Source organism: Diachasmimorpha longicaudata, chromosome 6 (assembly GCF_034640455.1).
Source record: "Diachasmimorpha longicaudata isolate KC_UGA_2023 chromosome 6, iyDiaLong2, whole genome shotgun sequence".
NCBI classification, from domain to species: Eukaryota; Metazoa; Arthropoda; class Insecta; order Hymenoptera; family Braconidae; genus Diachasmimorpha; species Diachasmimorpha longicaudata.
Window position 1 is genome coordinate 6,852,731 of NC_087230.1, and position 25,797 is coordinate 6,878,527.

At 39.8% G+C, this 25,797-nt stretch overlaps 1 pseudogene; it reads right to left on the minus strand.

The window, feature by feature from the left end:
- Positions 1 to 1,394: 1,394 nt before the first annotated feature.
- Positions 1,395 to 25,460, minus strand: LOC135163287 (atrial natriuretic peptide-converting enzyme-like; annotated as a pseudogene).
- Positions 25,461 to 25,797: the final 337 nt, after the last annotated feature.

Below are 25,797 nucleotides of genomic sequence, written 5' to 3' on the forward strand. Positions count from 1 at the left end.
TCAGAGACGTGTCACTGACTTTTAAAACTTGTTCATTTATTGTTTTATTTGTGAAATTCGATGCTTTTGGAATATTATAGTTAATGCAAAGTTTGTTCCTTCGAAGACCAATAATATTTCAATGAGAAATGACGTTTGAATAAAATAACAGGGGTTGTAAACACGTGCGCAAACAGAAAAGGGATGAAACTGATTTTAATGCGTGACCACGTGTTCCCCGGGATTAGTCAAATTAGCGGCGGTCCCGGAGGTGAAGACATAACCCGCCCGATCATCGGGGGTCAATTGGTGTCTTAAAAATCGTGAAATCATCCCCTCCCCATAAATCAGGGTAAACAATGCAACCCGTGGATTACGTATTCATTCGGTGCGAAAATATTCAACGAAAAGGAAAAAAATTGAGGATTTTAGAATTGATCTCCCGGAATGAGCATAAATTTCATGGGCTCCCATTCAATAGCTGCGATTATAAATTCTCAAGTTGGAAAATTTGTAACCGTGTTTGTTTTAATTAGAACCCCAGCGTGTGGTAATTCCACGGTTAATTTCATTCTTGGCATTAGTGCGTTAATAAACCGTTATTTATCGATGTTAACTAGCGAAAAAAGGGATTTCATGTGTCAAGAAAATTTTCTTCGTCGCTGGTATTATTATATGTGAATCCCAGTGAGTCGATGACACATTCATGACACTGGTGGACAAGAGGAGGGGGTAGATATCCTGTGTAGAACGAGAAGCAGATTATACGCGGATGGATTTCTAATCGTTACAAATCCAATCTTGCGCTTTGCTTGTTCTGTATATTTATCCCCCGGGTGACAAGCAGTATCCCTTTCAATGGGAATGGGACCCTTTTTTTTTGTCGCTCGTTGGACGATGGAACCCCATGCCGTGTATTTAATGTCACATCGTATGCGATGCAAAATGACGGAAAATGGGACGTGGATTAAGCGATACTTAGTTTATAGATGTGACCCTTTTGGAGGATAAAAAAATTATGGAATGGAGGGATTACACGCGTGACAACTCATTCGGTCCGCATGAACTTTCGATCCTTGGATTATTATACTCGAGGGGATATGAAAGCCCTTTTCTGAATTATCTAATTTCTCGTGTGATACCAAAGCAAGAGAACTCATCGAATTTTTCAAAGATTTGAAGGGAATCTGTTCATCTGCTGCTGCAGCTTCTGAATGTCGAGTTCTATTCTTTTGCATGTGAAGTACTGTTCACCTGCAGGTAAACTATCGAGCCCCGGTACAATGCCTACGTTAGGAACAGACTGGAATCTTCTTTACCAACGGTGGTATTTAATTCCAATTGATTTCATTATAAATAAAATAATTTATTATGAATAAAGAATGAATGAGTAAAAAGAGAAATCAATTTTCTGTCACAATACATAATTTATTTTTCAACACTCATGTTCCATAAATATATATTATGTATTCCTCTTGAGATACATATTATTTGTTTCCATATATAATTTATTTTTCTGTATAAATAACCTACACCACTGACACCGCCTCCCCAATAAAGATTTTTGTACGAATCTTATAAATCTGTTCCACAATAATCCACCCGTTTAAAAACAGCCACTGAATATATTTCTGCAGATTTTCATTGTTATCATTCGATATGTCCATCAACATCTGTCTACTATTGTTTTTCTATTATCCAAATATCATCCCTTGGTCTTTGTACTCTTAATCTACTGTTTCATCTACCTGTTGACTGAATTATTATTAATCACTTGTATACCGAAGATCTGCAAAAATACACCTCCAATTGATTTTCCAAAATTTCTAACAAAACCATTTTCGTCTAGACTCTCAATCCTTAAGTGTTACATCCTAGAAGTCTACAGCTCTTGACCGGCAAGAGAGTGTTAACATCACATTAGCCACTAGTCACAATACAGCGATTATTTAACAGCCGCCAGACGTCATTATTTTTAAATTCCAACGAGCCATTTCCATTCACGAAATTTCACCCTCTGGAGGACACGATAGTCCTCGTGACAGTGAAACAATGTGCAATTCCAGGCAGAAGACATTCGCGTACACGTCTTGGCAATTGGCAGCAACACCTCATTATCACACTCAAGTTTAGCAATTAATCTACCCTAGTGGAATTACAACATCTTCTAAGCCTGTGTATGTTCATCACAGCAACACATAACATGTGGAGTACAGTTCCCCTACGTAGGAACTCGTAACATATTCAACATACAAACATTAGTCTTACTCCACTTACGAATCAAATATAGTTTTACATTGTCATCTTTCCAATAATACGAAGAAAATCTTCACGTGTCTATATATATTTATATTTATGTATATACACATTCAATAGCCTAGTAACCGAATTTTCAATTAATGTCTATATGCGAACTATCGTGTTGACGTTTCAATAATCTATTGTAAACATTATCGGCCATTGATTGTACAATTAGGATTTCGTGCTTATCGCACATCAAGCGATCACATTTATAGACTCCACAGTATTGCAATGCCTCACGCAAATGTATTACCAATGATCAATTCGAAAATTGAAGGGTCCGTTACGATCTAGTAAGTGTTAACAACGATAAAATATCTATGAAAACCAATAGCTTGACTCTGTGTATCCTCATACGAGCGACCGAAAGCGGTCCGGTAGCTTAAATTGATCCTAAAGCTGTACCAAGTTCACTCAGGCATGTTTTATTTTTTAGTATTGTTATTCCTTATTCATTAACATTTGCAAGATCGAGTATGCCAGGGTATTAGTCAGTTACTTTCTATGAGGTTGACAATAGTTTTCGTGAATTTTTGGAGAGTGTCGAAAAAATGATTTCATTATGTTTCATCGTAGGGTCAGTGTTTCACGGAAATCAACGCACAATACGGGGATTATTGATTGAATATTGTGGGCGATTGGTTCGTTCATTTGCCGTGAAATGCGACATCGAATTCCAACTCTCTCATCAAGCTCAGTAACGATTGTAGAAGAGGACAATACACCACTGACTCTTGTTATTAGATTTAAATAGTTAATATCTTTGTAATTCTGGATATTTAGTGGTTATCGTTAACAAATTTTTTCACAACTCTTCGATTAGTTTACGCGAAATTCATGGTTTATCCTTAAATTATGAGTAGTAATATTGTAGCCTAAGTTAAGATATTATTTGCATGGTACCAACATTGACTTGACAGGAGTAGTTTAATGCAACTTTTAATAGTTCATCATAATTTCTCGTGCAATGTGCCTGATAGGCACAGTTGCTTTGTGCGCAGCATTTCGTTATGTACTTAAGCAAAAGTGAAGGATGGATACATAATACGAAACATAAACTGTTGCTACTCACTATTTCATACTTAAAACGGGAGCACTTTTCAATTAAATTTGAATCATAAAAAAAAATTTATTATTTAACTAATGTTATTCAATATACGACATTGAATTTTGAATTGACACAGGTGTATTGACTAGGGTTCATGTCATTCGACTCGTTTAAAATCAAAAATCATTTTCGAAAAATTTCCGATTCAGCTTGCAACGCTGGAGCATTGATTCGTCATGTCGTATATTGAATCTTTCTTGATATTTATTCCTAATGTTGTACGCTTATTTACGAAACTTCATATCCTGATTAGTCCTAGTAAATATTGTTTTCCGAAATTTAAATATTCACTAATTATCTTCACCTTATCAATTCATCCGCAACCAAATATACTGTCAATCGTCACAATTTGGTTTTTCCTCAAAACTATTGACAAGCACCAAAATTGACATCTGTCAAAAATTACAGATACCATTTTTACAATAATTATAATCAACATTACAATTTATGTCGTTCACGGCATAATTTTATTTACTAAAATTCGTTTGAATAGCGCTGTAATTAATTAACTGGATTTTTCATGCCAAAGATAATTTGATTGTAATGCTTTGCAATTTATTAGCTATTTTCTGAAAAAAAATAACGGGAAATAATAGTTTATACATAACTTCCCCTCTGTCTACCATTATTTTTAATTGTCATCCTATCGTTAATTGAATTAATCATGTTATTATCTAGTATTCATTTATCTAATCCTTAAAAATACTTTTATTGTCCACAATAGAACATTTTCTTAAAATTATTTATTGTCTCCTCACACAGTATTGTCGGTGATTATTAATTATCCCTCAAATATTACAACTAATTGTTGTCTGGATACTAAGGAAGACAATTATTGTCCTGTTCTCTGGATTATTGTCCAATAAAAATGCCCGCTTTTACCAGAATGAGATAAATTCCCTCTCCCCATAAAAAATTGAACTAGCAAAGGAACAAACTCAAGAATCAATGGAAAAGACTTTCCTGAAATACGTACCAACAATACCATATTTTTTGGAATCGCTTAGGAAAAACCTAAGCCAATAAGGCTTCTATTCATAACAAAACAATATTTCTGTATAAAGTATATATCTTTCGAGTGCGAATAAAAAAAGTGCTGGTGCAATATATTATCCCTAGAATTCAGTCAACATGTTAAAATATAGTCTCTAGTCTACCTGACTAATATTGTCATTAATCTAAAACTAATTTCTACGCTGAAAGCTGAGCTGTAAGATTGAATGAGCAAAGAGATAAGATACAATTACCGTACTTTTCTCGATATATTTTTTTAAATCCACGCGGCAGCATTTCTACCTTCCTATGTACCATGTAAAGCTCGCCATGTGTACCATTGCGTTGTATATGTACATTAAGAATTTTCTTCCTTACCCGAAGCTCAGGGCTATTCATACATTTATAGTTTAATTTTCAGGGGGCGATTATTCAGCAGCCCTCGTATCAATATTTCTTCGTTACATAAATAACTAGTCTACCCTTAAATCTAACACATCACATGTGACACATTACCCTCGGTATCATCGAGAGTCTATGGAGAATACAGTAGAAACGATTCGAAAAATGTGAAAATATTTTTTTTTTATCTCATCGTAAAAAGTATCTCCAATTTATTTCTCCAAATTACTATATTACTCGCGACTGTCTAGAATCGTTTCAACTGCATGGAAATTGAAAAGAAATTAGTTACCTTGCGATCTTTGCGAAGTAGAAAATATCGAACCGCACGATGTGCGTCAATTTTTTAATCTCTTTAATATGGTACGAAATTATGGGATTTTGCATTTTCATTCGTGTTAAATATCTTGATAATTAAATCCATACAAAATAATGCGACGGCCGTTCGTTTCTGGTTTATATCTGAACTTTACTCTATATTTTATATGAGTGAAATTAGTACGCCATGCGCGAATAATTCTAGTATTTATTTTATATCTTACTATGTTTCCAAGTATTTCATTGTCATTCCAGAGCCGCGACGCAAAACAGCGCATTCGCCCAATTGTATCAAATATATGAATTAATAGAATTCAAAAACAAATTTTCCATCTCGTTCTATTTTTGTCAGTAAAAAATTCATCGACACGTTGTAGAGTATCATTTCCCACTCGTTATTGTCGTTGAGAAAAATCTGGATTTTGCAAAAAGCATTGACGATCCAAAATGACGGCAGTATCAACGTTGAAGCCGACTAAGAATGGGCTTTTATGTATTTACCTTTCACTTTCAGGTGTTCGACGTGTGAATTCAGTTGATGAGATCCATCATCCACTTCTCAAATCTTCTTCTGTCGTCCTTCAGCCTCTTCTTGCCGAGCCTCTTGACGACTTTTCTGTGTTAGCCTTTTTCCCTCTCTGAATATTTTGCCATCTCTTCGAGAATCCAGGGTACGTACTTCGGTACGTAGGCGTATACACCGGGTAATCTCGGATGGGCGCACTTTATTCCCCAGCTGACGATACCACCCACAAACCACCGCTCCTTGTCGTTCTCGTCTTGGCACAGTAACGGACCACCAGAATCACCCTTTGGTAATCCACGAGATTTATTTTTTATTTTTGAATATCATGGGAAAATGCTAGGGGATTTTTATTAGCTCCGGACCTCTGCCCCTCACATTCCTACAATAATTTATCTTATGTTATAAGGACTCACCTGACAGGCATCTTTTTTACCCTCAGGATAGCCAGCGCAGATCATTCCATCCGTGACATTGAGCTCTTTGTGCTCCAGCCAAGCGTTACAAAGCTCTCTCTCCAGCACCGGCACTTTAACTTCATTGACTGCTGGCTCGTACTGAGATGCTACAGCATAACACATCCAAATAAGACAGATTCCATCGAAAATTTTCAAGTACTACACTTACAGTCAGTGTCCTCCTTCTTGCCCCAACCAATCACAGTGCAAACAGTCTTGGGAGCCAGCTCTGTATTGGCCTCCGGCAGACAGACTGGACTCAGATGATCGTGAAAATTAACGCGCTCTTCAAGTTGGAAGAGCGCAACATCGTTATCATGCGCAACTCCTAGGTTGTAAGTGGGATGGGGTACAACCCTCTTGACTTTCCTCTTCTCACCGAGATAAGTGTGGGCATATCTCCTGGTTATTCCAAGCTGAATCGTCCAATCTGACAGGTCTGAGTGGCTGAAGCTAGACGAAGAGAATTTTTTAAAATAATTCTAATGCGAGGAAAGGAGCTTAGGCAGTCAGGAAAAAAATATCTAGTGCTGATGGTCCTGGCAACATTTTCTCGGGAAAATATGAAAATTCTCTCAAGTTCTTTACCTTGACTTCACGGAATTTAAATTAAATTCGCCTGCATTAATGGCACAGTACTCACTTGCCAACGCAGTGTGCAGCGGTGAGTACCCACTGATCTGAAATGAGAACGCCAGCGCAGTAGAAGATCTCCTCAGGTCCACCCAGGAGAGCTGCAAGAAAGGGCCAATCGCCGGGACTGGACTCGACTCCGCCGACTATCCGAAGCTGACGTTTGGCATTCCCGAAATTGTTCCGACGGCGGCCACAAGCTACAATGATCCTCGAGTTGATTGATTCTTTACAATATCGATTCATCACATATATCACGTACCGTACTCAGAGCAGGTCAGTTCAACCGTTCGATAGTCACTGTGGTCCGTGCAGGTTTGTAGGTCCTTGAGAAGATTCCCTTGGCCCTTCTGGGCAAGTCTCCAGCGCTGGGAGGTATCTATTTGCGGTTCACTTACTGTCATGTTGTTGCTTTTCATTGAGAAGGCTGATGAGTTAACGGTTCTGCAATTTTGATAGGAGAACAGCTTGTTATTGATTACCATGTCTTCAATTTCAAATTCGTTACAGTTCAATTTATGTATTTCTACATTTTTATTATATTTACAAAAATCGAGGGTGAAAAATGTGGAACGAGTCACAATAAATTAATTTCTCTAATTCTATTTTCGTAGCAAAATTTGAGACAAATATTTTCCATCGCTGTCTCTCACGAAATTCTACAATTCTCGAACCTTCGATGAACGAAGGTATTTAAAACTGGTGTGCTACGTGGCACCAGAGAGTCTAATATGTTTATTCTACGTAAAGATATCCTGCCAATGAATATATATCATTATTTCAATAATACGACACCGAGAAATAATTTCTCCCAACCTGTCTCGAATCCCACGAAAAATTCTATCGGATTATACTCCACACACATTTTCACACATCACTTTAGACACGAAAAATATTGTCATCCTCTTCCATAGCCCAAGTCAACCATCCGTGCACTACTGATCCCCCAGAATCTCAGCCCCATCATCCCCCAAACACGAGAGAAATGGCTTCTCGCAATCTACAAGAATGGACACCTCCAATACGATGTCAATAGCATGAAATTCTAAAGAATTGCCACTGGCCCGAGACGCTGTGGTAGTTTCGATTTGGGTTTAGCCCACCGTGATATTGCAACATCACGAGAGGCAACCCCTCCAACAATCTCGACATGCTCGAGAGACTGGCAATCGCGTTATTGAACGTATTGCTCGGTTCATGGTTTCACTGGTCTCGCAGTGCGATATAGACGTTGTAGCCTGACGGAATCCTTGACTCCTAACGGTTCGTTCGGCTCGTCAATCGACGCGGAAAATGTAGAGCCACTGAACAACGGACTGTGAGTTATGTTATGAAGATTGAAGTGTCTTACTTGTAACCGAGAAGCCGACAGATAGCTTGGGCCGACGTTGGCTCCCAGTGGGTGATGCAGGCGGGGATGAAGCTTCGATTTTCCGCATCATATACCTGAAGACGACCCTTTCCAACGTCTCCGTTCCTCTCACTGAGTCTCACTGTCGACACATGGAGTTATACGAAATAATAATAATCCACAAGTCTCTAATTACCGAAGTGATAAGACGAAAAAATCGCTTACTCACAGCAATTTCTCTCGTCCTGGCCCCAAGGACAATCAAGTATACCATCGCAAACGTGAGCTGGTGACATGCACCTACGTTCACCGCAGTGGAGCTCTGGCTTGGCAATGACTTCTAGGATTCCCTGACTCTTACTCTTACTGTTGACATTGTACTGCACCGTTGGTGATGCGCACTCCCCACAGCCAATCTCATCAGTCTGATCGGCGCAATCCACGTGCCCGTCGCACCTCCAGTCGACCGTAATGCATCTGGTGCCGTCGCATTGAAATCCACTGGTGCAAACTGCCAACATTTCACAAATCCAAAAGAATGGGTAGAGCATAACGCTGGTATCATCAAATGCATTCGCTCGTAATACAGATAACTGCATTTCACCGCACACATTTCCCCATTTTCACGGAATTTTTTCTCCCTCTACCTCTCCCCCCTTCCGCGCAATCCCCACAGAATTATAGAAATATAAAGACATCGTGGCTATCGCAAATATCATCAGATGAGAGAACAATTGAGCGACGAAGCTTGGGGGATGAAAATGGTCTATTCAATTGCTGTGGTATCAATTTCACTATCTCTAATGTAATACGGAAAATTAAAGGGGAAAACTGGGAATGGAGAATTTAATAAATTTCCCCTCTTGGTTGAGTCGTTGTTAATATCTTTATATAAAAAAATTATGAAGGAGATGAAAATAAAATAACACGATATAACAGTCAGATAACACCTACACTGACGATTATGCAATGCAAATACACAATTTCTTTGTGTAAATTATTTTAATAAAATTGCTCTCACAGCTCTACGAAATAAGAGGGCTCCATTTAACTGCTTTATTTATTTCGCTATCTCCAATGTCACACGGAAAATAAAGGGAGGACGAAGGGAATCGCAGCTTTATTTTCTTTCATCTCCAATGACGCCTGAAAGCTCGATTAGCCTCGCGTTGACTGTTTCATTCCGAGATTCCATTTTCACGATAATCGAGAATTGTCTGATCTATCTTGACTCGGGGATGGAAAGGATGGAGGGGGGGGGGGGTAACAGGGACCGGTGGAAACCAGGTCCTCGTAGGGCTTTAATCGATAAACTATTTGCCTCTGACTTTCAGCTTGCGATTGCCTCCGGGCTTGTGGAGAAAAAGGATATTAGCACTAGTCGATATCACCTCAGTTGTCACGTAATATTTACGCTCTTCCTATCTCAATGAACTAACTCTCTCATCCCCCAATTCCCAATCCTTTCAGACTTCATTTTTTTTTCTCTCGTTCATCATCTCGGCCAGCAACAGATGCAACTCATTCTTCTGAAATTGTTCATTCGACAGTCGATAATTTATGAACATCTGTAAAAGGAAGCTGTTGAATGTTTCTTCCACCTTTATTGGAGTACGAGGGGAAAAAAATAACAATGGGGGGTGGGTGACTGGGTTGAGAATTAACGTTGAAAATGATTCTCTTAAGGTAGATAAGCGCTCAGAGAAGGTGACTGTAATTTCAGCTGGCAGTAAACTCTCCCATCCCATCTCCCTCCCATCCACTGTCACCAAGAAGCTTTTCTAAAAGGTATGAAAATCAATTAGTTGGTGAATATGAAGAAAACCTGGGGCATCGTAAATTTCAATTACGTCTCTACCATCCAAAAGCTCATTAAATACCGCCGGCACTGGCTTTCAATTCCGTTTCGTTGGTGTTTATCTGACCCCATTTCAACTGCCCGACAAACGTCGGAACAAAAGATTTTTCCACGTGATTAGAATTATGGATGAACGATGTGCTTTATCGAAAGCCAGAAAACAAAAACACTTCCTACTCTCCACGATTGAGGGAAAATCTTGCAGAGGAGGTGAAGACGAGTGGGAAGAGGTTTCCGATAGATTGAACTGACTTCTGCTTCAATTAATTCTACCTTTCATTGTTCGCTCTGTGTGAGGTGTTTTTTCAGAATATTTTCTCAACTGTATTCGAGAATTTGCGGAGCAGAAGGGCGCAATGAGGGAAGTGAATGGTGCGTCAGGTCGAGAGTTGGAGAAATTGCATTGAAAAGTTTTAGAACAATACCAGAAGCGGAAGATGATTGGGAAAACAATGGACCTGTGCATAGTCTAGTGCCTTTGGGGGGGCAGATATCTCCTGCATAAAGCAGTCACTTCGACAAATGCGATAATCAATAGGTAAGCTCGGTTTTATATCGATGGGGTGGCTGTGGATGGGGGGTGTTGATCGCTGGAGGAAACTTCAGTCTATCCTGCGATGGAGGGAGCAAGTCGCGTGAGAGCACTCGGATTCTTGATAACGAGCTGGAAATCTGGGATTATGGGCGCATAATTTTTTCTTATGAAGGTTCGTTTGTCCTAATGATTTTCATGATTTTGGTCATTTTAGGCAGATAGCTGATTTTTCCCTCTTGAATAAGAGGGGAAATATTTTTGTGATTGGGCGTTTTTTTAATTGAAAAAAAATTATTCGCATTATGATTGAACTGTATAATATGTTTGATAACGATTTTCCTTGAGCGCGGTTATTCAGGTGCATGCTGAGGGGACTTTTGAAATAAAAATACGTACCTGGTTTCTCCGCTCGCTTTGCAGCCTCCCTCACCTCGCGCGAACCCACGCAAATATCAGAGTTATCGTTCTCCGGAAAGAATTCGCAGTCGAGATAATCAGGCATTTTCAGGCCGAATACGTTGAGGAAGAAACCACATCTGCGTCTCATTTCTAGAAATTAAAGGGAGGGAATTGAGGTGTCAGACAGGTAATTCGTTGAAATTATAGTAATGTGAATTCATCAAGAAAAATCGTGGAATATTACGGTCACGATTTATTGTTAATCGAATGTGCGGTGACTACTGATGAAATTCCACGCAGACTCGACCGCGAGAGTCTAAACCAATGACAGGACTCAAATAACCGTGAGGCTTTCAATGTTGCATGGAATTTGGCATATGTACTGACAAATTTCACCGCAAAATGACACGATTGATTTTCTCTCAATGAAAAAATTCCGGGGATTCCAATTTGATCGATCAACTGGACGTGTACCTCGTTAAAAAAATATATTCCACCGCAGTCACTTTGCAAATTCTTTTGAATCCTTTCACCAGGAATGCGAGAGGATAATATCACAAGAAATAAAATCCTCCCTATCTTCAGCTTCTCATCTCTAATGAAACATTAAAAGCAATTCCATACCACTACACAAACTTCTGCAGGGTCTAACCACTTGACCACGTGACCCACACTTCGGTACGAAGACATTGCACAGGAACAAAGCAGCAAGTTCGTAACACCCGACGTCAACAATTGGCACGTAATTCTCGAGTTCATGCTGTGCATCACGCTGGCCAAAGTTTCCCATGTAATTGGGAAATACCGTGAAATCGTACGGCACCTGAAATTCACGTGAAATTTTACGTGAGACAATTCAATTATCCGAGTACATTCACAGCCATTTGTTGGTGAAGAACGGTGGGATAATTATTTGCATTGACGCTCAATTATTGGAGATAGAATTCAACTGGCTCCATTGATTGTGAACTTTAGATTCTGTCAGGGTGACAGGGGTATAAATGTGATCATTAGTGGATTTAATTGAAGGTCCACGAAGATGCAGGCGTTTTGATGCTCAAATTATTTCGGATCAAGCTTTGGAGTGAGGCAGCTTTTCGAGAATCTCCTGATTATAATAACTGCACCGTAGAATAATCGAAAAATTCAGAAATTATTTTTTATTTGAAACGATCATTTATCGCAGTTTTTTCTCAAATTGAAAAATCGTAAAAGGGGAGAAGAGCTAATGAATTACGGAATTACTTGTACTTTAAGCTCACACACGAATAAAGTCCTACTTTCAATGTGCACGAGGACATTTTTCCCCATTATGAATATAAAATCACGTCTCCGACGGAGAAAAAAATTCAACCCCTGAAAAAAAGCGCACGGTAAAATCCGGTACGTGCTGGAATGCCAGAGCGTGTGCAGCTAATGTAATACCCTTTTCTATCTAGAAAATAAAAGTATCACGCCTCGGTAAATCCCAGAATTCCACATGCTCTGAGACCCTACGTTGACCTCATTCCGTGATTTTAAACGACTAGACGGAACGTTCATCTCATTTTTCGGAATAAAAACACAAATAACGGGAGAAAGGACACATCAACTCACCTTGTGATTGAGACAAAAAGTCACAATAACTGGCAAACATATTCCCGGCGCTGGATTCTTTGACGATGGACCAGACGAGGACAGTATATTCATTCTCTCGATGGTTCTGTTCTCAAATCTCACGGCTCCCTCGGGATATGCTGTGAAACGCGAAAGGAAGGGCTTTATTCTTATCCAGTTTTCACATAAAAGAACGTGTGACATGTCGTATTACACGAAAAGCACTCAGCGAAAGGCTCTAAAGATGAGGAGAACCAGTCAAAACCTCAAAACGAGTGGAAACAACAATTTCTTGATCGATTGAAAATTTTTTATTGCCTCCAAAGTTACGAATTTCATTTGAACTGTGCGATAAATATCGCGAGGCATTAGACTACCGCAGTTTAATCGAGAATCCGAGTAAATATTGAAAGTTTAACCACATTTTCCCCCAACACCGAGTTCGATAGTGGACTCGTCGAATTGATCAGTTCCACTGAACTGCAATTCCGTGGGAAATGTACAATAAAAACTCCCCGAACAGTCTGATCCTCCAGAACCACCCCCTGATTCAGAAAAAAAATGACAAAGCAAACTTGAATCTTGACAGAACGTCAATATCATGAGACAATTCAAGTTCAATTCTTTATTTTCTTCGAGAATTTTTATTGAACTCATCGGGTGATTTTTATTGAATTTTTCTCTGCGTGTACAATTCATTTTTCTCGCGAAAAAAATTCGTCATTTGTGAGAGAGAAATTTTCCCCTTGAAACCTGTCATGAATATCTCAAATATACGTCGCACTTCCTCAACCCAAGAAATAACTTTTATGATGCCACGTAGTTTCTTTTCTCGGTGTTGGAGAGACCGAGATTCTGGGATATTGATTCGACTCGGAAGCGTAAGTTTGTCGTTAAAACGCGAATAGAGGACAGTACGGATCAACAGAGCTAGGCCATAGCTATTGATCTCTTTGATATGTATCCCGATGACAGCTTCAGTATCCGTGGAAGAGGAGGGGATCAGAATTTATTTGCCCGAATATCGTCTGGGCGCTATCCGAGGAAAGGAAAACGTCAGATGAAATCAAACCCGAGAGGGAAGCCTCATAAATGATACTATCGCCCGAGTAAAACAGAAGCAAGGGCCCTTGTGGGGTCACAGAGACCTGCAGTGTGCTTTACAGTGCTGGGAAATACGAGGGGAAATGAAGTTGATAGAAATGGAAAATGGGGTACTTACATTTGAAATAAGCCAAGAAGCCACCGGCAATTGCTAGAAGGGCAATGGCATTTAGGAGAACCTGAGCGTTTCGAAATTTTATTCTATCTCCGGTTACGTAGTGACTGCTCGGTCTTCGAATGTCTCTGATTATCTTAAAGGCAAAAAAATATTTAATTAATTTTTTTTATCAGTGACACTTTCAATTTTTCATTGCAATCATTGGAACAAGCAACATTTCTTTTTTTTGCGTGTACATATATCCTCAGATCACATGTCAGGAAGACTCGATAAAGCTTGAGTCATTTATAGTGACCATTAAACTCAACTAAAGATCAACTCAATCTCTCTGAAGAATAGGCTGAAATGCTAAGGTTTCCCCCAGCTCCATCCACCCCCCTCAGCTAGTTAATTGAATCACTGGAAATGGTCACTTCGGACTCTGTGCCAAACGACTATTGTGAGAACATTTTCGTCCTCGAAAAGTGAGTATGTACTTCGTGCAAGTCGAAAGTTCTTACCCTGTGATGTAACGACATGTTGCTGCCACTGTGAAACCTGACGATGGTCTGCAAGCTCGCTGGGGTGCTCATTGACTTGGTGATTGGGCTGCCTGGTGGATTCTCAGACTCCGGGATCACAGCTCTTCCTGATGGGAAAATAGCCTTTCACCATCTTTTTCATAATCACTTATGTCCAGTTTGAATTTAATTTAACTGGTGATTTTTGGAATTTTACAGTAGAAAATAAGGTTTTTCCTAATTAAAAAAATTTTCCCAATGAAAATCAACAAACCTGGAATTTTTCCGTTGACGTGCTTATGTGGTAGGAGGGGTGCTTCCATAGTTTTGCTGGTATAACTCGGGGAACTAGTCTGGCTGAAGCTGTCGGAGGAAACATTGCTGTCCTGCCTAACACTGGCTGGTTTATTCTGCACTGGGCTCTGACAGATTGCACTGAGAGGTGGTGGTAAATTAGTCTGCGTTGCTTTTGGAAGTTTTTCCAGTCTCTCAACCCCTCTGTCCTTCCTCAAATTATTCTGCAAAATATTTCTAGCCCTCTCCATGTCGACATTGTACTTGGCCTTCGTCGGCTGTTGCTCACTCTGCAAACGTTTCTCAAGATTTCTCGACGCTGCCTGCAACGCCTCAAACTTGGATCTCTTCTCGGCCTCGTGGCGATCCTCAGTATCGCTTTCAAACTTGCCACCCTGAAGTCTGCAGAAAGTGAAACATGAATTGTGGCGACTGTATCCCTCGGGTATGTTCAAAGGGAAGTTTGTGGGGATTAGGTAACTATGGTTGGCAAATTATTTCCAACGGGGGCATCCTTTGTCCTCTGTACACGGCCTTTATTCTCGATACTGCATATACTGGCTATGAATAAGGCATATCAAGGGCAATATAATCCTGTCAAAAAGTCGAAGTTGATAATTTTCAATGTTTTATCAGTTTGTTCAAAGGATTTCCAGCCAACGATTTTTTCTCGAATTAAACATTATCCCGGGCAAAATGAAAAGCTCGAGTTTTGAACTTCGTAAAGGCTCCGGATATAAACACATTCTTCTCTCCCGGGAATTCCATACATTTAAATTATTTTTGTAAAATTGTAAAGCGACGGTTGTGAATAATTTCACTTCTGTTGAAATACAATTTTTTAGAGGTACAGAATAAAAGTGTTTAGATAAAATCTTTCGATTTTTTTAGAAGAGTTATTTAATCAATGAAATTCATAAAATTGACAACAGCCCGGAAGTTTCTGGTGCCATCACTGGAATAAAAAAAAATTTCGTGTGGTGCAATTCTAGTAAAATGTCAAGGGATTTCCTCACCGAAAATGCACGTCAGAAACTTCATCCTTAGGGTTTGTTCAAGGGGAAGTTTGGGGGATTACGTAACCACGGTAGACAAATTATTTCCAACAGGGATCTAACATCCTTTGTCTCTCACGTAACTTCTGTTCTCAATACTGTCTATTATCAACGTATAAGGGATAAATAAAGGGCCACACAATGCCGTTGAGAAGTGTGAGTTATCAGCTTTCCAGGTTTTCTAAACTTTTTAGAAAAATTCCGAGTGAATGATTTTCATTTTCCCCTGGATCAGCTATTTGGGGGAAATAAAAAGCTCAACGCTTGAAAGTTTGTAATAGAATGTCTCGCAGAATCGTTAAAACAGTTTTTTTATCGACGCAAGCATACTCCGCGGAACATATATCTCTCGTTACTGAGCTGGCAAAATCTGGAGCAACACCTGGTAACTTTCTCAACAATTTACTTGCGTCCTTAATTCCCGTAAGATCGGAGAAACTGCAGAAATAGGGAGGAAACTTGGTCCTTACAAAGAGGCCCTAATCCTCCGAGAGGTGCGGATTTAATGTCTTTCTGTGTTTCACATGGATTTAACCGAGTCATCGAAAACTATTCGAGAACACGAGAGTGAATGTTCCTGGGAATTGAGGGGATCTCCGGGATTGTAATTATCAAGGAGGAGTCACCCACCAACAGATCCTGTGAAATAAATTGCTTCTTCCTTTGGAGGATGACACAAATTTTCACTCTTTTTGAACGAAAATGTGACGAATAATTCTGCAAATGGCCCGAGTTATTAAGTCGACTTAAATCATTAGACAGAAATTTTCGATCTAATGATTCAATCATTCTGTTTGCGAGGAACAACTAAATTAACAAATTAAGAAATCGAAAATTTTGAGTCGGAGAAAAAAAATCGAGTTACGTCACAAGTCGTTCTAAAAATGCCTCCCAACAAGTAGTAAAAATTTTAATTACTCCATCCGTCAACTGACCTTGAATTTTCAATGCACCCCTCCCGCCCCCTCTTCTGATTCCCGACCTCGGGTGAGCAGTGATCGACACACCTGACAATTCCCTCATCCAGCCTCGCAGCCTCTTCTCAAGATCTCGAGCGGCTTTTTGAAGCTCCTCGAAGCTGGACTTGAATGTACCATCGTGACTCCCATCAAAGTTTTCAACATCGTCATCAAACTTTCGAGTGTAGTCGCGCTCAGCAATTTCATCCGGCTTAGAGAGTGATTGAAAATCTTCCGGTAGCCTCAGTGTTCCCAGATCAATGAGTTTACCATCACCATCATCACTGGCACGTCTCCACGCTGTACTTTCAATCGACTCAGATTTAACTGGACCATCGAGACTGTTCTTGCGGTTGTCCACTCTTCCGTTAGCCGTTAGAAAAATTGGATGTTTGTGGAGTCTCCTCACTGGTATCGGTGGCGGAGTCCTAGTGACAGTCACCTGTGGTGTAATTCAATCATTATAAAATAATCAATTAATAGATTCACTGAGGCAATCCCCGATTTTGGATTTTTTTCGGTTCAATGGGTCTCGTGCACGAGCCGTCAATTCCTGTGTACGTGAGCCTCGTGTTCGACCCCGTCGCTCTCTGTGTAGGTGTCGGGGTGAGTGTTTGTGTTGTGTGGATGAGGTACATGTATGCCGAAGTGTCTCTGGGAAAATCCCGGTTCCTCGGGCCCGGCTCATGCGAATACTTTTAATTTTATTTTACTCTATCGAACCCGAGTCTCTTCAGGCGCCGAATCTGCAACGAAACGCTTTCATTACTCTCTTCGAAGAATTATCCCTGATAAATCGGACTTTGTAGATGATAATGATGTTCTACAATTTCAAATGAAGAATCACATTGTCATGAATCAAAAAATCTACGAATATTTTTTTGGAAATATTTTTAAAAATAGCTTTGACAATTATCGCATCTCTTGGAAGAATTTTTTTGCTGGAGATAAAAATTCAGAGGTAAATGGAAGAAAAATGAGGTAGTAGTGGTAGAACTTGTTGCCAGGGGGACTACGGTAGGGAATTCTCTCATTACGTTATCGCAGTGGTACAAGACAGGCGGTATGGCCCAGCCTGGGAGCTTACTGTCTAATTTCCGGGGGTATTCATCACTTCTGTCAGCCCCCAAGAACATCAGAGTGAGCTGCACGTGAATAAAAAAGGGACAATGCGCTTGAGGGATGCACCACTAAAAAACAATCTGATACTCACAAGAAATAAATTTTTTGGAGAAGTTCATCTCCGGAAAAAAAAATCAGTGAGCTTGGTCGATGTAATCTGAGGGTAGTTGGGTGTATTGAATGGCTACAGGGAATATCAGGGCGAACCTGTGCTGTCACTTGATGCGGCACAGCTGGCAATGCACGTTTATATCGAAATTTAAGGGGAAAAAGTGCACAACGTACCGCCGGTGTCTCAGAATGACGTCGCGGCAACGGTCGATGTCGTCTGTTTCCACTTGACGGCAGGAAACTCTCGCTGGCCGGAAGAGCAACGCTGTTTGTCCTGCACGATCTGCAGACAGAAAAATAATTCAAATGTTAAATAAAAAATGGTCATTTTTTTCTCGAAGCGATGTTCCCCGCGAATTCTATTAAATTATAATTTCAATGAAAGATTTGCCACATAACTATTGTACTTAAATTCTTTTTTTTTTCATCTTCAGCAAATTCTGTTTTGCTGAAGACAGGAAAATTCCTTATCGTGGGATTTCCTCTGCTGGTATGAGACGATATTAAAGGAGGAGGGCCGCATGTGGGTGGATATACATAGGCTCTTACTGAGTATTATCTGCTGGTCTGGTATAGAGAAAATCCTGGCGCTCCCCGGAGAAAAACTCGAATGAAAATTACACGTCGACGTGATGTTGACGCGAAACGGTTATTCAAGGGTTGGACGTAAAATTCGAGGAATTTCCGGCCGAAACCGCGAAAAAATTGCGCTACAAGAGTTGGGTTTTGGCCGCGATTCCGGTACTTTTATGGATAAGAGGTCACAACTAAGAAATTCTCGACAGCCAACTCTTTATTTTTGTCTGATAGGAAATTTTTCGGCCGTTTAAATGCACATCTGCAAGCGCTGCCAATCCAATTAACATATTTGATGGGAGAGCCGCGGCGGACAGGGGGTAATTACCGTCCACTCGTTGAGCAAGAGTAGTTGCTCTCCTATTGCATGACAGAGCGGAGAAAATTAAGTGCGACGGTTCGTTTAGAGTGAATTAACCGGGAGAGGAAAATGTCCTCCAAAATGCTCAATAAACATTATTCAATTTCGCGTTTCGTTGCATTCCCAGTAATCAATTTAAAGGGGAACTTCTGATGTGAGATTCTCCGTGATTACACACACGAGCGAATATTTTGATCAGTTAATCCGTTCAAATTCAATGCAATCGCTGATTCTTGTATTTGTCAATGAGATTATGAATTGATTGGTCAATGTATTAACTTCTTCCTGAGTTTATAAATATCGTAAATATAATTAATCATACCTGGGCTGACTATTCCTCTCCCCCTCCACGTTTCGGCTCTCGGCTCGGGACATTTCGGCAGCTGCAATCAAAAAAAGAACAGTCTAACGGTTTTTGAAGCCTTCGTTGTGCTTATCAATTTATTTAAGTGAGAAATTAATGAGACATCATCGTGAATATAAAATACACTGGATCTGCAAAAGCCCCGGGGCTCAGTGTCTCGGCGGGGATGCCTCTGATTAATTACGCAGAATCCGTCATCTGGGATTTCGAATTTTTTTTTTCCCGCCCGATAATTAATTACGAATGTGCATAAATACACATAAAGGGTAACTCCACTGACAAAAATAATCTCAATTTAGAGGTGAGCATCGGCGAGAGTCTGGGTCACTCCTTCCCTAGATATTTCTCCGCTTGTAAAGTTTTGTTTATATCACTGGCTTTGTACTCCAAGGTCATGTTAAGCCCACTCCAGTGGCTTCTTTCCATTCCTATCTCTCCCTTCATCATTCCAGAACAACAGAACGTTTCCAGACGACTGATTAAACTCGATCGCGGAAAACTTCTCGACTGGAATAAAATTTCTGGGGAATGATTCAAACGACAATCGTTGGCTGTGCCTAGTGAATTCACCTCCTCGAATCGCTTCTTTATAAGTTGAAATGAATTCTAATGGAATTAGCGGAGAAGTCCTAGAGGAGAATGATATTATTTGGGTCGGGAAGATTGAATTTCTTGATGAATGCGGATTCAGAATCCGAATTTAAGGGAGAAAATTATTTTCTGGGGATTTTCAACGGTTTTTATTACCACAGTAGACCAAGTAATTTTGTCAATATTATTCTTAGAGCTGCACTCGATATTAAATTTCAAATTGAAAAAAAGTGATTTGCATGTCAATATATTTTTCTTAATCACAAAAGTAAAATCCCCCAGCAAAAAAAATCAAGTTCTGAATAACGAATGAATAGGCTTCGTCCGATTTAGTACCTCTCACGAGCAATTTTCCTCTTCCTAAATTTACTCTCAATCATAAACTGCAACATTCAGTATGCCACGTGGAGGGAACTACCCGATATTCTCGTGAAAGCCCAACGGAAGTCCAGTGTCACGTCCCCAGGGTTTCCAACGCCAAAGCCCACGTCCATATACCGTGGAAACTCGAGAACTGCCGTCAGAAATTACGCTCCCAGCTTCCATAGTACACGAGTGCATTGTACATTGTATACGGCACGTAATCACGACCAAAGATGATTGAACCAACCGGTTGCCATGTGGTAAGTCCCTCTTAGGCTTGTCACGAATCAATTCGGCCCGAATATATGCTCTCAACTGAATAATCAGTGGCATCAGATGAATGTTTACGTGATCCCATGAGGTATTGATAATGGAAATACAATAATTAGGTGAAGGGATCAACAGGAAAAATCAAATCCAGTAGTTTCAGTAGTAAAACCGTTATGGTCAGACACGAAGAGAAACCGTTCGATGTTTTCGATAAATTCCTCAGTTCCATTCAGAAATTGCGAGCTTCTTTGATGATGAACATGTTCATATCACGGACAAACAGCTTTAATTGACGACCGGCTAATTAATTTTCCCTCGTTTTTATTTTAAAAAATCTGCGATTAATTTGTTGTCCACATCTCCTTGAAAAATAGAGGAGAAGACGGTGAACGTTTCAGTTCAGTGCAGTTTGTTGCTAAACGATTGAGGAAAAAAATACTTAACCGACTGGACAATGGGAAGCCACAAGCATTGTATTACTGTTCACGATGAATTGAATTAATTTGCCAACCGCCTGCGCCATGCAGGACCGCGAATTTAATGAATTTTCATCGCTCTCGGACTCACATTTGCGCGTTATAAACCAGAAACCAAGACCTCTCGCTCCACTCCATTATCCTCATTTTGTTCTACTCGCTTTCGTGGAACAAAAAAATTACACATTTTTTTTTATTGATTATATAGTTAGGGAGAAAGGGACAATTGCGACAGTTGAGTGCGATCTTATCTGGGCTTCAGCCGGGAAAATGGGAAGCGTCCATCAAGCTTCACGCGACTGTCCTTCGGGAACTTTTGATGCCATCGACGATGTTCCGTTTTTTGTGGAGGATGGGAATAAATGCCAGTTTTAATCGATTCTGGTGTATATTGTGACTCAACGTGTCATTTGGGTGTGATAAAACAATAATTTAATTGCTGGCGGCATCTGTAACTAAACAATATTCAGTTATTGCATCACATTGTGAATATTTACGAAATAAATATTTATTATTCCACTGTACTGTAAATAAATATTTATTATTCCACTGTACACAATCGAGACAATTCTTTGATTAACTGAAAATGAATTTTTCTAAATATTTTTTTTTTTCGTGTGAAAACCCACCGGATGACACTAGTAATAAATCTAGAAATGAGTACAACGAATTGGCGATAGAGTCAATATCACCCCCCAATTTTTTATCGTAACGATTTTAGAGTTGAACAGCTTGGTTGCCTTCATGTTCCACTTATGGAAGAATAATGGTGGAATGATAAATCGTTTTTCCACCGAGAAAAATGGGAGACAGTATAAAATACAAAATGCCTTTTGTATAGCCATCGCTCTTAGCTTTGATGTAGTCGTTTGCACTGTCGGTTATTCGCGTTTTCTTTTTCCCTTATTATTGCTACTCCTCACCTTCTTCTCTCGTTCATGAGACGAGAAACTTTCCGAGAAAACTGAATTATTCCCTCTCGCATTGGGCACGAGAGTACAGGAGCTGAGATATTTTTCTTTCGTTCGATGAGACAAAAGCGTTTACGGTAATATCTGAAGTTGGTTTAGAAGTCCGCGAAAAAAATTGTAAATTACTTGATTGTTTGCATTCGCGCAAGCTATTGAGTTCAAAAGTTATTGAGTTTGCAAGAATAACTGTTTGAATTGGGTATAAAAATTCTGGAGGTGTGTCTTCGAAAGGAGTTCGAGTGAATGGATTTTTTATTAGTTGTTGACAATATTATTAACATAAGCCGCGAAAAAATTCGGGAACAATCGTATAGAAAATGTTTTTTACAGATACGCCTTAGGATGCCACGGTAAAAGGTTCAATGGCGTTTATATAAATGGAGACTGTGGTAGCTGGCCCAGTTCCATTTCCGGGATTTTTGATGGAATCCAGGGATAGTTAACGGGAAACGCTGGATGAGCGAAGGTTGGAATTCTTTTCAGAGACTCTTGATGGATGTCCGGCGACACAGAGTCAGGGGGATCAGCTGGGATTCTCGTTAATAATAGCACTGCCAGTGGAACGGTTATTTTGGGAATTGATATCGTCGTCTATTGATCGTGAATTCCATTGTGGAGAGCATGAAAAATATTGTGGAAATTATTCTGAAGCGAATTATGAATGGTACGGGGCAGAAACTACTCTCATGGAATGGAATTTTATCTCACAAATTATTGTTTTAGGGGCATTCCGAGACCTATCGATCGATTGCAATAATAAATAAATGATAATCAAGAGCAGAAATCCATTGTTTTTTATTTTGTCAAATTTATTTTTGAGAGATCGTAATATAATTTATTTTATTCACCAGAAATTTTTGAATGACATGATATACATTATTCATTCGTTCCGAAAAAAAACCTCAACTCGACTGAGAAATGTTAATAAAATGCGGTTAAATTCGCGATTTACTTAATATTTTTTTCTACAGCATTTAAACCAACAGATTTGCTCTGCTGATTCACGTAATTTGAAGAAACCTCATTCAATGCAAATACATAATCGCTCCAGATTCAGTCAGTAAAATACTCTCAATTAAAATGTGATTCTAGTATCCTGTGAATGATGAAGTAATGTCCCATGACTCCATCGACTTCACCACTTCACTTCTCGAACGTCAATCGAGTGGATACGCGTTGTAAGCAGATCCATTAAATATGGTCCCGACATCTCCGACAGCATCGAATCAACCCTTCATCTCACCATCAACTCCCGCATTACCGGAAAAAAAACGAGGGCAAAAAAAAAATTGAACGAGAGGAATTGTCATTGCGAATTCATCAAAGGGCATTTCTCACTGTCGGAATGATTGAAATTTTCCCTACTGCGAGTGCGAAAAAAAAAACAGTTGTGGAGGATAAATAAAATTGAAAAGCTCGCTGGGAGAGCAAAAATAGAAGCAGAGGGGTAAAAGGATTCTGACGATTTAGGATGAACGACCAGCCCCGGGGGACAGTTGTAAATCATGCGAAAATTCAATGCCACATAAATCAATGCCCTGGGCTATGGTCTGTGTATTCGTGGTGCATAGAGAGACTTTATAAAATCTTCTGCAGCATATTTCACTTCAAACATACACATGGCAGGTTCATCATCGCTCATTCAATCGGTTTACGCAGTGATAGAGGGGAAATTTAATTCAGCAAGTGGACGATCACTTTGAGATTTTTTTTTCCATTTGCGGACGTTCGTCGATTGGGAAATTCCAGTTAAACGTATTGAATCTTTTTTTGCATAATCGCGTGGGGTTATTCCCAGGTGTGCGTCGGTATTAATGAAGAGGATTTTAAAGATTCATGAATTTTTGTATTTGAAGGGGGTGGGAGGAAACATGCCGAGGAAATAATTTGGCTACCAACATAATCTAAAAATAAAATGTCTACATAAAAACTTGTAAATACATTAATAATTATCCAAATTAGTAATTCAATTGTGTCTCCCCGACGAGCCCTATTTGTCAATCAAAATTGTTTATTTTGTGAAATTTGCATTACTCTGCAGATAGAGACAAAAAAACATTTATCGGAATTGAAAGTAGCATCGTCTTACTGAGACCCTCATCGCCCGCATATCGTTGCAATCCACTCACGTCGAAGTAAAAAGCGAGGTGAGTGCAAAGAGAACTACAAGAATAGAATAAAGCAACCCTGCTCCTTGATTCCCTCATCCACTCTGGTGGAGTCCTGCAGCATCTCTCGGGTCGAGTTCCCCACGATCGCTCTCGCGGAGGAGAGGCGGGAGCCGATCAGAAAGAAAGAGAGACCCCAGAAGCAAAGAACAAAACTTCGTCGGACAATTCGACAAACGCGGCAAACGAAGAGCTTGCGAGCCCGTTCTTCTTCGTCTTGTCCAACTTTCAAAGAACTTTATCCACGACTGGTGTGCATCGAGAACTACCTCTGTATATGTTCATCCCTCCCGGTACCTCCTGCCCCCCTTTTATCTCGTTGCATCCCTTCCTTGGAGTTTGCCAGATGTCACTGAGAGATTTCACCCCCAAAGCTACTGAATTCATCTTACGGAAAAGGATCAAAGGCCCCGGGGGCAGTGAAAAAATACTAGGAAAAATATTACGTATGTGGAGGATAAACTGTACGCTGAAACACATGATGTCTAATTTTTTTTTGTTTACCAAAATCCTAATGTAAATTGCAAGTAACCAGAGCGTATTTTATGCTTCAAATAATTTTCGCTTTTCTTTGTCGTAAAAAAAGCATGAAATTATTTTACGGATATGAAACTGTAAACTATTTTTATATCATCATGATTTACCACAACGGTATACGTAATTCACGCTTCAGAAAATGTGAAAAACGACTCCTTAAAGGTAATTTACGTCCAATTTTTTTTCTCTGCGAAAGGGAAATGAAGGTTTTGAATTTTGTTGGTGTTTCGAGGAAAATAAAAAATAACTGAGTTCCTAAAAATGGCGAGGGTACTGATCCCTCGATAATTTCCCATTATCATCGATAAATCGTTAGCTCCCTGGACCCTCAATAGCATTTTAACGATCCAAGTCGTTTCCGTCGATGATTAAACCATTAACAATTACCCCAGGATCGCTTATTCCGTAAAAATTACAAAAAAATTACTGACATAATTAATTTTCTCTACTTACGACAAATGAGCGTGTGTGATTAACGTGCCCGCAGCTCTCGATAGTATATCAACGTCACCAACGACTGATCCTTCATTTTAAACTTTACCATAATCGCGATAAAGCTGTTGATAACCGCCACTCGTTACATACACGTGAATCGATCAATGGATCGAGTTCGATCATGTGTGCCGAGGTGCTAAATAAATAAAACCGCCGGCCAGTTCTCCCTATTTTCTCTCCATTAAATTTTCCTCGCCAACGGTCACTCCATCAGCAGCTCCTCGCGATTGACTCGGCGCTTGTCAAAATCGAACAGCATTGACTCAAATAATCGCGATCATTGATTCATGATATCGCCATCATTTTCGCAGAATTATCAATTTTCCTGTGACAATGTTTTATTATTTCTTTTTTTTTGTTTTCCAATTTTGCAATTGACGAGAGTATTAGGACCGATTAATTTTTGGTTGAATTAAGTGCAGTCGGGGTGGGCCGAGAATGTTTTTAAACCGATTGCCGAGCCACACGTGGAGCGGCCGTGTGCGTACTACGTGCGTGGGCGGTAGCGTACTACTGACTAGAGACAGTCGTCAGGCCGTCGACGTCGTGCAGAGGCAGCACCGGGTACTCCACACACATCCTTCTTCGCGCCTCCGCACAACAGTGCACAGCGAGGGTTGATGTTGAGGGTATCCCACAGCGCGCAGGAGCTCACTCTATATCTGTTTGTACCCTCGTTCGGCTGAGGGCACCCTGGGATTTTTACACGCCGGAAAAAGTTCGGTATAAATGACCAAACAAGTGGGTAAAATGGTGTTTTTTAACTGTTCGAAAATATTTAATTTATAAGCACTTACTCAGATGTGCTCATTATTTATGTGTGTGAAAAAATATCTAGATTGGTTATTGGTTTGTCTCTATCTAGTTTGTAAGATAATAGAAATTTCTTGGCACTCCACCGGGAGTTT